Source organism: Thunnus thynnus, chromosome 20 (genome assembly GCF_963924715.1).
Source record: "Thunnus thynnus chromosome 20, fThuThy2.1, whole genome shotgun sequence".
NCBI lineage: Eukaryota > Metazoa > Chordata > Actinopteri > Scombriformes > Scombridae > Thunnus > Thunnus thynnus.
In genome coordinates this window covers 18,925,424-18,935,167 of record NC_089536.1, presented here as the reverse complement: position 1 = coordinate 18,935,167, position 9,744 = coordinate 18,925,424, and the positions used below count along the sequence as shown (strand labels likewise).

Below are 9,744 nucleotides of genomic sequence, written 5' to 3'. Positions count from 1 at the left end.
CGCTCCTCCTCCTCCTCCTCCTCCTCCTCTGTCAGCCCCTCCTCACCTCCATTTACAGTTGCTCCGCTCAGAAGCTAGATGTGTAAACACAGACGTTTAAACTGTCATGATAATCATTTCTGCAAAAACACCCACAGTCTCCTGAAACCCGATGACATTCTGAAATCACCAGACTTTCTCTCTGAATTGCTCTCACCCCCAGGGGCTCTTCTTTTATTTCCACGATGCTACTGTTCTTGATAATATTTGTACTCCTTTGTTGTCCCTTTTCATCTATCTCCTTATAACATTTGAATGAATTATGCTCCTTTTGTTTACACAATTATCACTTGTGGGTGTCAGCACAAAGCAATGTTGACATTCTGCTTGATTGCATATTAGGGTCGTGTGAGAGAGATTTGTTCTGTTTGTGATCGCCACTTTGTTTTTACTTACAGAAGGATGGAAGTTGTTGATAAAAATAATTGGCATCTCATTTAGAGAAAAATGCAATATTCATAGAGACTTCATTGTTCCTTAAGATGATGCCAGAGGGCTTAAAAAAACACGTATCTTGGCAGCTCTTCTCAGATCAGTGGCTCTACACCAGTATTAGTGTACAAAATATACAATTTATGCCTTCATGAATAATTATGACAAAACAGTAAACTGTTAATGTGGGCTGTTTTGTTTTCATTAGTATAATCACAATCTGTGGGTTGACAACTACCTGTAGCCCATATTTTATGCCACAATAATGCAAATACTCCACAATTTCACACACAAAAAAAGTACTGTAAAGAAAACTATATTGTTAAATAAATGAAATGTGAAGAATTCAGTGCTTCTGTACCATCATGCAGAAACTCCAAGAGTTCTGGTTTTACAGTATGCCAAACCTGGACATGCAGGTAAAGTCATTTCCTCATTTCCATCATACTGATCTGACCACTGAAGGAAGGAATGAAGGAACTAAAACCACTGGAGCCGCCTATACCAAAAATTTAGAAAGGAGGAAAGGAATTAAAGGATGTATGCCCCCCTCCTCGAATCAAGACTTTTAAGTGGTGACACAGGCTCCTGAGGGTCATCTCTTAAAACATCTTAAAAGCCCAGACAGTCTGTGGCTATAATAAGATGTTATTGAGAAGAGTTCTCTGACCCTGTCTGCTTTTCTCCACTATCAGACTATGGGGCCAAATCTCCGAGTTGCTCCACCTTTGGGGTTATTTTTAAGTCTGTTTGGGAGGCACGCGGTCAGCACTATACTTACCCAGGTATATGTCTTGTTTGGTTTGTGTGTGTCAGTGTGTTGGTTCAAACTCTGAGAAGTGTGTACAGCGTCCTGCGGAGAGGGAGAGAAAGAGCAGCACTGTGTAAATTAGTGTTTTGGGTTTGTGCAGTGGAGTGTGTGTGTTTGTGTGTGTGTGCCTGTGGGTGGATACCTGGGTCACTAGGTACAGTGATCAGTGTGTTTGGGCAAGTCGCATCCAACCAGAGGCTCTTGCTGTGTTTGTCCTGCTGGCTGCCCTGTAATCCTATAATTAGAGCTTGGGCGGACCACTTTAATGAAGGTTGGCATGGATGGATGAGTGTTCCTGTTTGGATCATTTTTGTACAAGCATGTGTTTATTGTGGAGTGCGGCTCCGTTGACCGCCAGGCCTCCCCAGCATGGCGCTCGCAGCTCAGGTCCAGATATAGACCCTCAGCACCCTCCCTGATCCTTGCCAAATAGCAGTCATATGTGGTACATTTGTTAGTTAAGGTTTACTCTGATTGATTCAGATGCTCCTTGACCTGCAGGTTCCCCTTTGAAGTTATGCTGCAGCATGAAGAGGCCAGCACATTTTAGGAAGGCATAGATTTAGATTGAATTTTGTTTGAAAAATATTAAAGTCCAGCTGAAATCACATTTAATCCTTCCTCTTTACAGTCTAAAATAATGTCAGCATGTTTTTTTTTAATGTGTCGTTGATAGTTTTGTATTATTAGAATGAAGAAAAATATCAGAAATGCTTCTTTTTGTCTCAGCCAAGGGGAAGGTTTGTTTGATTGACATTAGCCGGCAGGCTACCAGTGTTACATCATACAGAGCTGAGATGAAGTAAACAAACTGCTGTGGCTACAAGTCATGGACAGACAGTGTGTTGCTAACAGAGATTTCTTGAAGAGCAACGACCAAACCAGCAACTAACAGGTCCAAAGGGACACTTACAGATGCTGCAGCTGAGCAGCTAATTAGCTATTTAGCCTGCTAACTGATGTTAGCTTTGCACTTTTCCCTGGTAATGTCTGTTTGGTGGCTCGTTGTACAAGCTAAGGTGCAGAATAAGACGTGTGTTCATGTTTGCAAGTTACATAAGAAGGAGACTTTTGCAGGATGGCTAATGTGGGTTTTTGTTCAGAGTCTGTGGCTCTTGTGTTGTGTAGCAGGATGCTATCAGGCTCAGTGTGACCATCTGCTCTGCCTATGGTTGAAAGCCATGTAGTAGACAAAAAAAGGCATCTTAATTTCAGTTGGACTTTAAGCTGCCAGGAGATGGTTAGTTTAGCTTAGCACAAAGACTAGGAAAAGCTAGCTTGGCTCTGTCTTAATAAAAGAAATCACTTATGAGCACCTCCAAAGCTCACTAATAAAGATGTTATATCTTGTTTGTTTGATCTGTATAAAAACCAAAGTGGAAAAAAAACATGATCACAAATGTTTGGGGTTTTGGTCTGTTGGTTGGACAAAACAAGTAATTTGGGCTTTGGCAAATGGGCAATTTTCCCTAATTTTTGCATTTTTTTTAAAGCATACTAATGAAACTAGTCAATAGTTGCAGCCCAATTTTAAGTAATTAATTTGACTGTGGAAGTGGACTTTAACTGAATCTGCCTTAATCAGAAGTTTTTTCTGCATCAAATTTCAGTAGAATTACACTTAATATTTAAGTTAAACTTCTCATGAGGAATTTCTAACTTTTACCCAGGAAAAGTTTTGCACCAGTTCTACTCAATTTAATTTGAAATTTAATCTAAAGTTTAAGCAAGTGATCAGTATTACTGCATTTCTTCATTAGGATATGGTATAAACTGCCTTACTCTCACTCTAATGTTCCTTTCATTCTGAATGTTATTTTTCCACATGCCCAAATATTCAATTTCATGCAAATATTTGAATTAATCACTGTAACCACCATTTGAGTAAAAAAAACATTCTTATCTTTTGACATGCTCCTTTGGCTAAACAAATTTTTTCTCTCTCCATGCTTTTACATGACCTCTTCTACAGATACCATCTAACAAAATCAACATTTATATTAGAACATTTTATGGGTTTAGTGTTGCCCATCTTCACAAGGAAAGGGTGTGCTGCCAGAGCAAAGCCTCATGTTGAGACCTGAAAGGGGTATAAACATCCTGATGGCTTGAAAACACTGAAATCTCACTATTAATTCAGCTGTCTGCTCAGTAGAGACATGTTTGGGTTGCTAAATGCAGTGGGAGTGGAGGAATCGCTCTCCAGTAAATCTCAACAGTTATGACAGCTGAGCTAAAATAGAGCTAAATGGAGACAGGTCCTGAAGTCGTTAAGTCATAATGAGAGAGAAAGAGACATATCTCAAAGATTTGACTCCGGGCCAACACCATTAGGAGGATGATATATGAACCTATTCCATCCGGGATCTTTACTCATAGTGGACAATGTACACACACACACATACACACACACTAGCACACTAACTAACTTGCCTATTCCAGCGGTTTTCTGCAGCTCACCTAGGAGCTCCCACACACACCTGCCGCTTCACTGCTGACTTTGCAACTCTTACCTCCCTCCTCTTAGTTTGTCTCCACGTCTGCATCTATTTCTTCTTCTCACATCAACACACTCCCCACTGTAGACTTACCAGGGAGCTCCTCTCCTTTCTTCTCCTTTCCTCTCATTCATCTACTCATTATTTCTTACGTTCATTGTTCCTCGTATTGTGTTTGCTTTTCTCCTCCTTTCACTAGTAATGTGTCAACCAAGCCCCATCACTGTCAGCCAGAAACACACAGAATGCCTGCATAAACATGAGCTTTCTAAGAGGTAGCGGACTCTACTTTGCAACGCTGCCCTGGCTTCCCGGTGTGCTGCCCGTGTGTGTGCACCAACTGTATGTATGACTGTGTGGGAAGACAATCAGTCACGGTGACACAGTGAAGGAGGCACTTGTCTTTGTTTTTCTGCTAGAGGAACAAGTCTGGCTCTAGACTCTCTCACACACACACACACATACACACACATACACACACACACACACACACACAGCTTGGAACCACAAAGCCACAAAACTACAGTTGCAGGGATTTCGATGGATAAACTGTATTTTGAGGAAATAGTTTCAGAGAGTTATTGTGCCACTGAGTCATGAAGCTATACAAAAACACTTAACACAGTTTTATATTGTAGCCCTTTTATGATCCGTTTTATACTTCAGTGCAACCAAATGGCCGCAATATGTTCAATGATGAATTGATCAGCAATGCACCATTCATTCTGTTTCTCAGTCTGTTTTACTGCCGACATTTTTTCTGAGTACTAGCTGGCTTGCACTTGTATCAGGATGAACTTTGTGTAGAAGTGTCCCATGATACAAAACTCCAGTTTGTGAGTTAAGGGAGTTATACCTTCATTCTTATTTCAATTGCAGGAATTCAGCAGTAAGGACTGATTTAACACAAATCTGACCTCACTCCATCAATCAAGTGTCCAATTGTGCATGTGCAAGTCTTAAATGTCTGAGAATGTGTTTGTAATGTACTGTATAACTGTTTAAATATTTATATGTGCAATTTTTCTTTTTTTTAGCTTTCCGCTGGTGTTGCTGTCTGTGCCTCTTCTGTCATCTCTGCCAAACAGATTGTACTTAGTCACAGTGCTGCTTTGAGCTAAATGCTAATAACAGCATGTTAGCATGTTAAATAATAAGCAAGAAAAATAAATAAATAAGTTGATCTTATGATGACACTAGAGGAAATGTCATGGGATCACAAAAGTTGTTGAAATACATCCTGAGGGGGACATGAATGTCTGCGCATCCAACAGTCGTCAGGCCGAATTCGCTCAAAATGACAAATGTCAGCCTCATTCTGGTACTAGAGGAAAAGTCATGGTATCACTTAAGTCAGTAGGATTCGTCCTGTAAGGAACATATATGTCTGTGCCAAATTTCAAGACAGCAATTCCATTTAGTGATTGTTGAGATATTTCAGCCTGACCAAAGAGGTGAACCAATCAACTGATTGGTGCTGTCGTCCTGCTAGCATGGCTAACAACCAAAGAAACAATTTTTGTGGTGATTCAGATCTGTGGTTCATTTCATTCGACAATTTGAATTATCAAGATCATAACAGAGAAATTAACACAATTTGGGTCTTGATTTTAAAATCTTACGAGATCAAGAAATTCAACTTGTATTAAATATCAACTTTTAAATGACATCATTGGATGTTTGCTCCCTCGTTAAGTTTATTGTATATTGTGTGTTGCTCCTTTTGTTTTGTGATGCACTTTGTAATCCCGTTTTTAAAGCTGCTATATAAATAAAAATATCCTTAAATGTTAAAATTGGGTGTGTTGAAGAAAGACACACACAGAGCAGTGACAGAGGGAAAGGCCACAGTAAATGCAAAAGACACAGGTTGCATTTCTGACATAAACAGTGTTAGATACCCATCTAAATTCACGACAATCAAAAGGTCAAAACGTTGTCCTGACATTCTCTACACCTCTGGAGCTCATATCCCCCTGCCGGGTCATGGAAATGTTATTGTAACAGAGATGATAGCTGGACGGAGCCCAGTATGGCACAGGAAGTGTGTCTCCTGAATGGAGTTTCCAGGAGATTCAGAGAGGCTTGACCTTTCAGTGATCGCCTCAATGTGAGGTACTTTCCCCTCAGGGTAAAAAGAAAGGTGCGTCTGCTGTTTTCCCTCGCCTCAGAGGGAGCTTTATTGAACACGGAGTGAGAGAAAGAAGGGCGGCTGTTTCTCCTCCGCTCATCCAATGTCGGGCAAAATTACGATGAAGTCTGACCCTTATCCATTTCTCTGCTTTTTTTTCTTTTACAGAAATAGTTCTCACCATGCAAATGCATTAGGGATAGAAAGTGTATTAAAAAATTGAAACCATTATGAGTATGGGACCTGTTCCACTGTACTCCCTAATGCTGGGTGATATGAGCCATGAAGCATGCATACCTTTATATCTGCGCTTTGTGCCTTCATTATTTTATTGTCTTTGTGATTTTATACTGCAGCTTACAGGATTTTTGCTTTATGATATCTGGCACAATAAAAGCAATAGAGGATATGGATCAGTTGGAGTAAAATACGACAAACCTTGAGGTATTATTGCCTCATAAAACATACACATCAGACTCTATTACTGCTAACACTATCAAATGGACAGCGCATCCAAGACCTCTGCTGTCTGTGTTTTTGCCATTCAAAGGACATATTGATTTAGCTTTACACAAAAGCGTTCCTGTCTTATTTCCCTTAAGACTGCAGCGACTAAAGCTCCGTGCGCTCATGCTGTAGATATTGAATCGTTACCCTTAATAGATCAACACATGCAGGAACACTCCTTTGGCTTTTCTTCTCTTAACACTATAACCCACATGACCAGTCATTTGTCAGGTAAACCACGTCACATATAAAAAAATGTTAATTTCTCAGCGTGATATCAGTTTTTGTCTCTCTTTGAAATGGTTTCATACGCTGGAGGGTTTTCGAATTTTCTAAATCCACAAAGAACCATGTAATCCTCCAATTGAATTTAAAACATAAGAAAGGGTTTCACATGACAACAGCAAAATGTAAAAGGGCTTTGAAATGAAACTCTGGCGAATTAGTTATGCTTATTGTTTTTTTATGTCTCACTTAATCGCATTTAGTTAAACATAAAGGCCGCACAAACCTTCACTGGATTCGGTTTCTGTCTCACTACCTTTCCCTCCACCTCCCATTCCTTCATTCCTCTTCCTCGTCCCAGTCCTTCTGAGAACAGACCCCGTGTCTTTGTGCGTAAAGACAAAAGCTCTGTTGTGTAGGTGGTGGTTTGTGGTGGCCAGGGCAGGTGGCTGGCCTTGATTGCATTAGACTGATGACGTGCTCAAAACGCCAGAGGAAAAGAAAAAGGAAGAGGGTATTTTTCCTGTCATCTGCCAGTGGTTAACCAGAACAAAAAAAGGGAAAAATTCATAAGTATGTGAGCCACAGAGAGGTATGAGGGTGTGACACAGCGAGGGAGGGGATAGAGGTGGGATTAAAGGTGCATACTGAGAATAGAGCTGTGACTGAGATAGACATGATGATGGGAATGGCTAAGCTTGAGAGAACATGAAGGTAAAAAAAGCGCAATCACAGATGTATCAACATCAGCATATGCAAAATCTCTATTCCGACATCAAATAGCAACCCAATCTGACGCTAATTTCCCCCGGAACACAAAACTAACATTAAAGCCTCAGCTTTCTATTTTCCCCAAGATTACTGTGCATCGGTAGCCTGCTTCAGTGTATCTCAATGATTTCTATCTGATTCCCTGTTGTCTGAGCTGCCGCCTGCCTGCCTGGGCTTTTCGCCGGAGCTTTGTTGGGCTCTGAGATCAGCTTAATACCTGTGGCTGATCTTAAACTAGTAAAAGGCTTTCTGTCAGGCCACCCGCCGCATCTCATTTCCTTCCACCGATGGTCCTTCGCAGACACGATGCAACATGAACACTAAAAGGCAGAGGGTGAATACGAGGTATTAAAAAGGCGGTTCAGATGGGTTATTGTGAGCTGCCAAGGTCTTGAAGTCTGTATAGTACAAGGATAGTTGGATTCAGGGTCTTTTTTTAAATCCCAAGTGGTCCAGGAAGGCTGCAAGATCTTTCCAGCTATTTGGATGATTGTGTATCCATCTGAATATCAATGGTAGCGCATAATAAAGTGTGCAGAGCTCCTTGTTCTCCATCAGTGCAGATATGGACGACTCTAGCAATCACCCTAAAACAGGGGTGAGGTTGAAATAGTTCTCGGCAGGGCTCATATTTGCTGCTTGTTTGTTTAACATAATAGAGCCAGAGCCCTGTTGTGTTGTATGTCCCTGACTTCCAAAGAGCCTTGAATTCAAAGGAAGTGCCCACAGTGTCCAGCGCATTTCAAAGCAACGGGTGCTGTGCTAAGGTAAATATGGTGGAAAGCCAGCTGATTTGTAACAGCACTCACCTAAATGGATATCACTAGCTACTACTGAAAAGCAGAGTATGTGCACAATGATAAATTCAAACCAAGCGTAGATGTACTCTTTGGCCAGTGATCACAATCAAGCCCAAAGACACTAATACCCTCTGTCTCTATCTGTCATTTAGCCCACTTTAAATTAAGGGAAGCAAGAGAAAACAATTCAGGGCTTCTGAATAGATCTCTGTCAAATGGGGTTAAAAAAAGTCAATTGGATTAGTAGTCTTCAATCATTCAATCCCACTATTGATCCCAAGCCAGGGGAAATATCTGGAGGGCTGCTGCAGTATCCAAAGTGGAATTGATTGGGAAAATGGGACGGACAGGAGCTGATTTAGTTGATGCATCCAATCACTTCCAGGTTCCACAAACATACAGTAGCCTCTGAACTTTGGTCACCCCTGTAAGACATATACAGACTACCTTTAAAGAAGACTATAAAACTTTTGTAGAAAGTAGAAATAAGACATTCATTGTTGAACTCATAAGCAACAAAATGCATCCTTTTGCAATTCAACACACTTGGGGGTTTTGCTTATCCAGTCTTTGGTCTGATATGAACAGTAGTTTATGTGGTGAAATTTAGTTTGTATGAGCAAACATTGGGTTGATGTTTCTGTAATATTTTCTCTACTTGTGCTGCTGTTACATAACATTTTAACATTAACCTTATTCTGTTATTGCTTGGGTCCATGGTGGCAGCTGTTCAGCAAGTTCAGCAAGCAGCAAGTTACAGTAGGCTAAACTGCGGCCTATTCAGTCATGCAAGACTTTGCTGAACCACTTTCTGTCCAGCGTCTCTGTAGCCTGCAGACTTTGGAAGACAAATATTCTTGATGTTCCTCCAAGTTTTAATTCTGCTGACAGTGGTGTTGCCCCCCACCAACACCACCACATCCTCTCAGACTTACATATCACCACTTAGCTGCCCAGTTTACCCACAGCCCTGCCGTTAGCATGTAATGCAACACTGTAGAGATAATCAATAAAACACTCACATGCTGAAATATATTTCGATTCCTTTGCATCTCACACAATGTGTCTACCAAATGTAGCAGTATGATGCAGGATGTAAGTCTAGAAAGATGTGGTATGTGTGCATTTGAGCATGCAACAACACATATGCACATGCCCATTTAAAAAATTACTTGTATTGAATTAATTTGATGGCAAAGCCATCAGATTACTAAACTGTGAGAGCAGCTCCTATAATCAAATGAGAAAAATCCACTGAATGTAGGCTTTCCTGTTTAACCACTGCACACCAGCCTGATTGTGCTGATTTTAGTGATTGTGTAGTGAGAGTGGCCAATCAAGACCAATTCCAGGTTGGATGTGTTTACTTGATTTTGGTTTAAATGGGATTTTTATTAAATGCATTCAGTTAAAATGTACCCATTCAAACTAAACAAATTAAACTGTCTTCATGAAAAACATCTTTAATCATTTATAATCAGTTACAACTACAGGGGAATTACCATTTTTTATGGGAGGCACATGTTTTAA

At 40.5% G+C, this 9,744-nt stretch overlaps 1 long non-coding RNA gene across 1 annotated transcript in view; it reads right to left on the bottom strand.

Moving 5' to 3' along the window:
• Positions 1–844: 844 nt before the first annotated feature.
• LOC137171909 (uncharacterized) overlaps positions 845–9,744 on the bottom strand; it is a 47,139-nt gene continuing 38,239 nt past the window's right edge. The window contains exon 3 of the long non-coding RNA XR_010924835.1: positions 845–1,324. This is a non-coding gene — a long non-coding RNA (uncharacterized lncRNA). The remainder of the gene's footprint in view (positions 1,325–9,744) is intronic.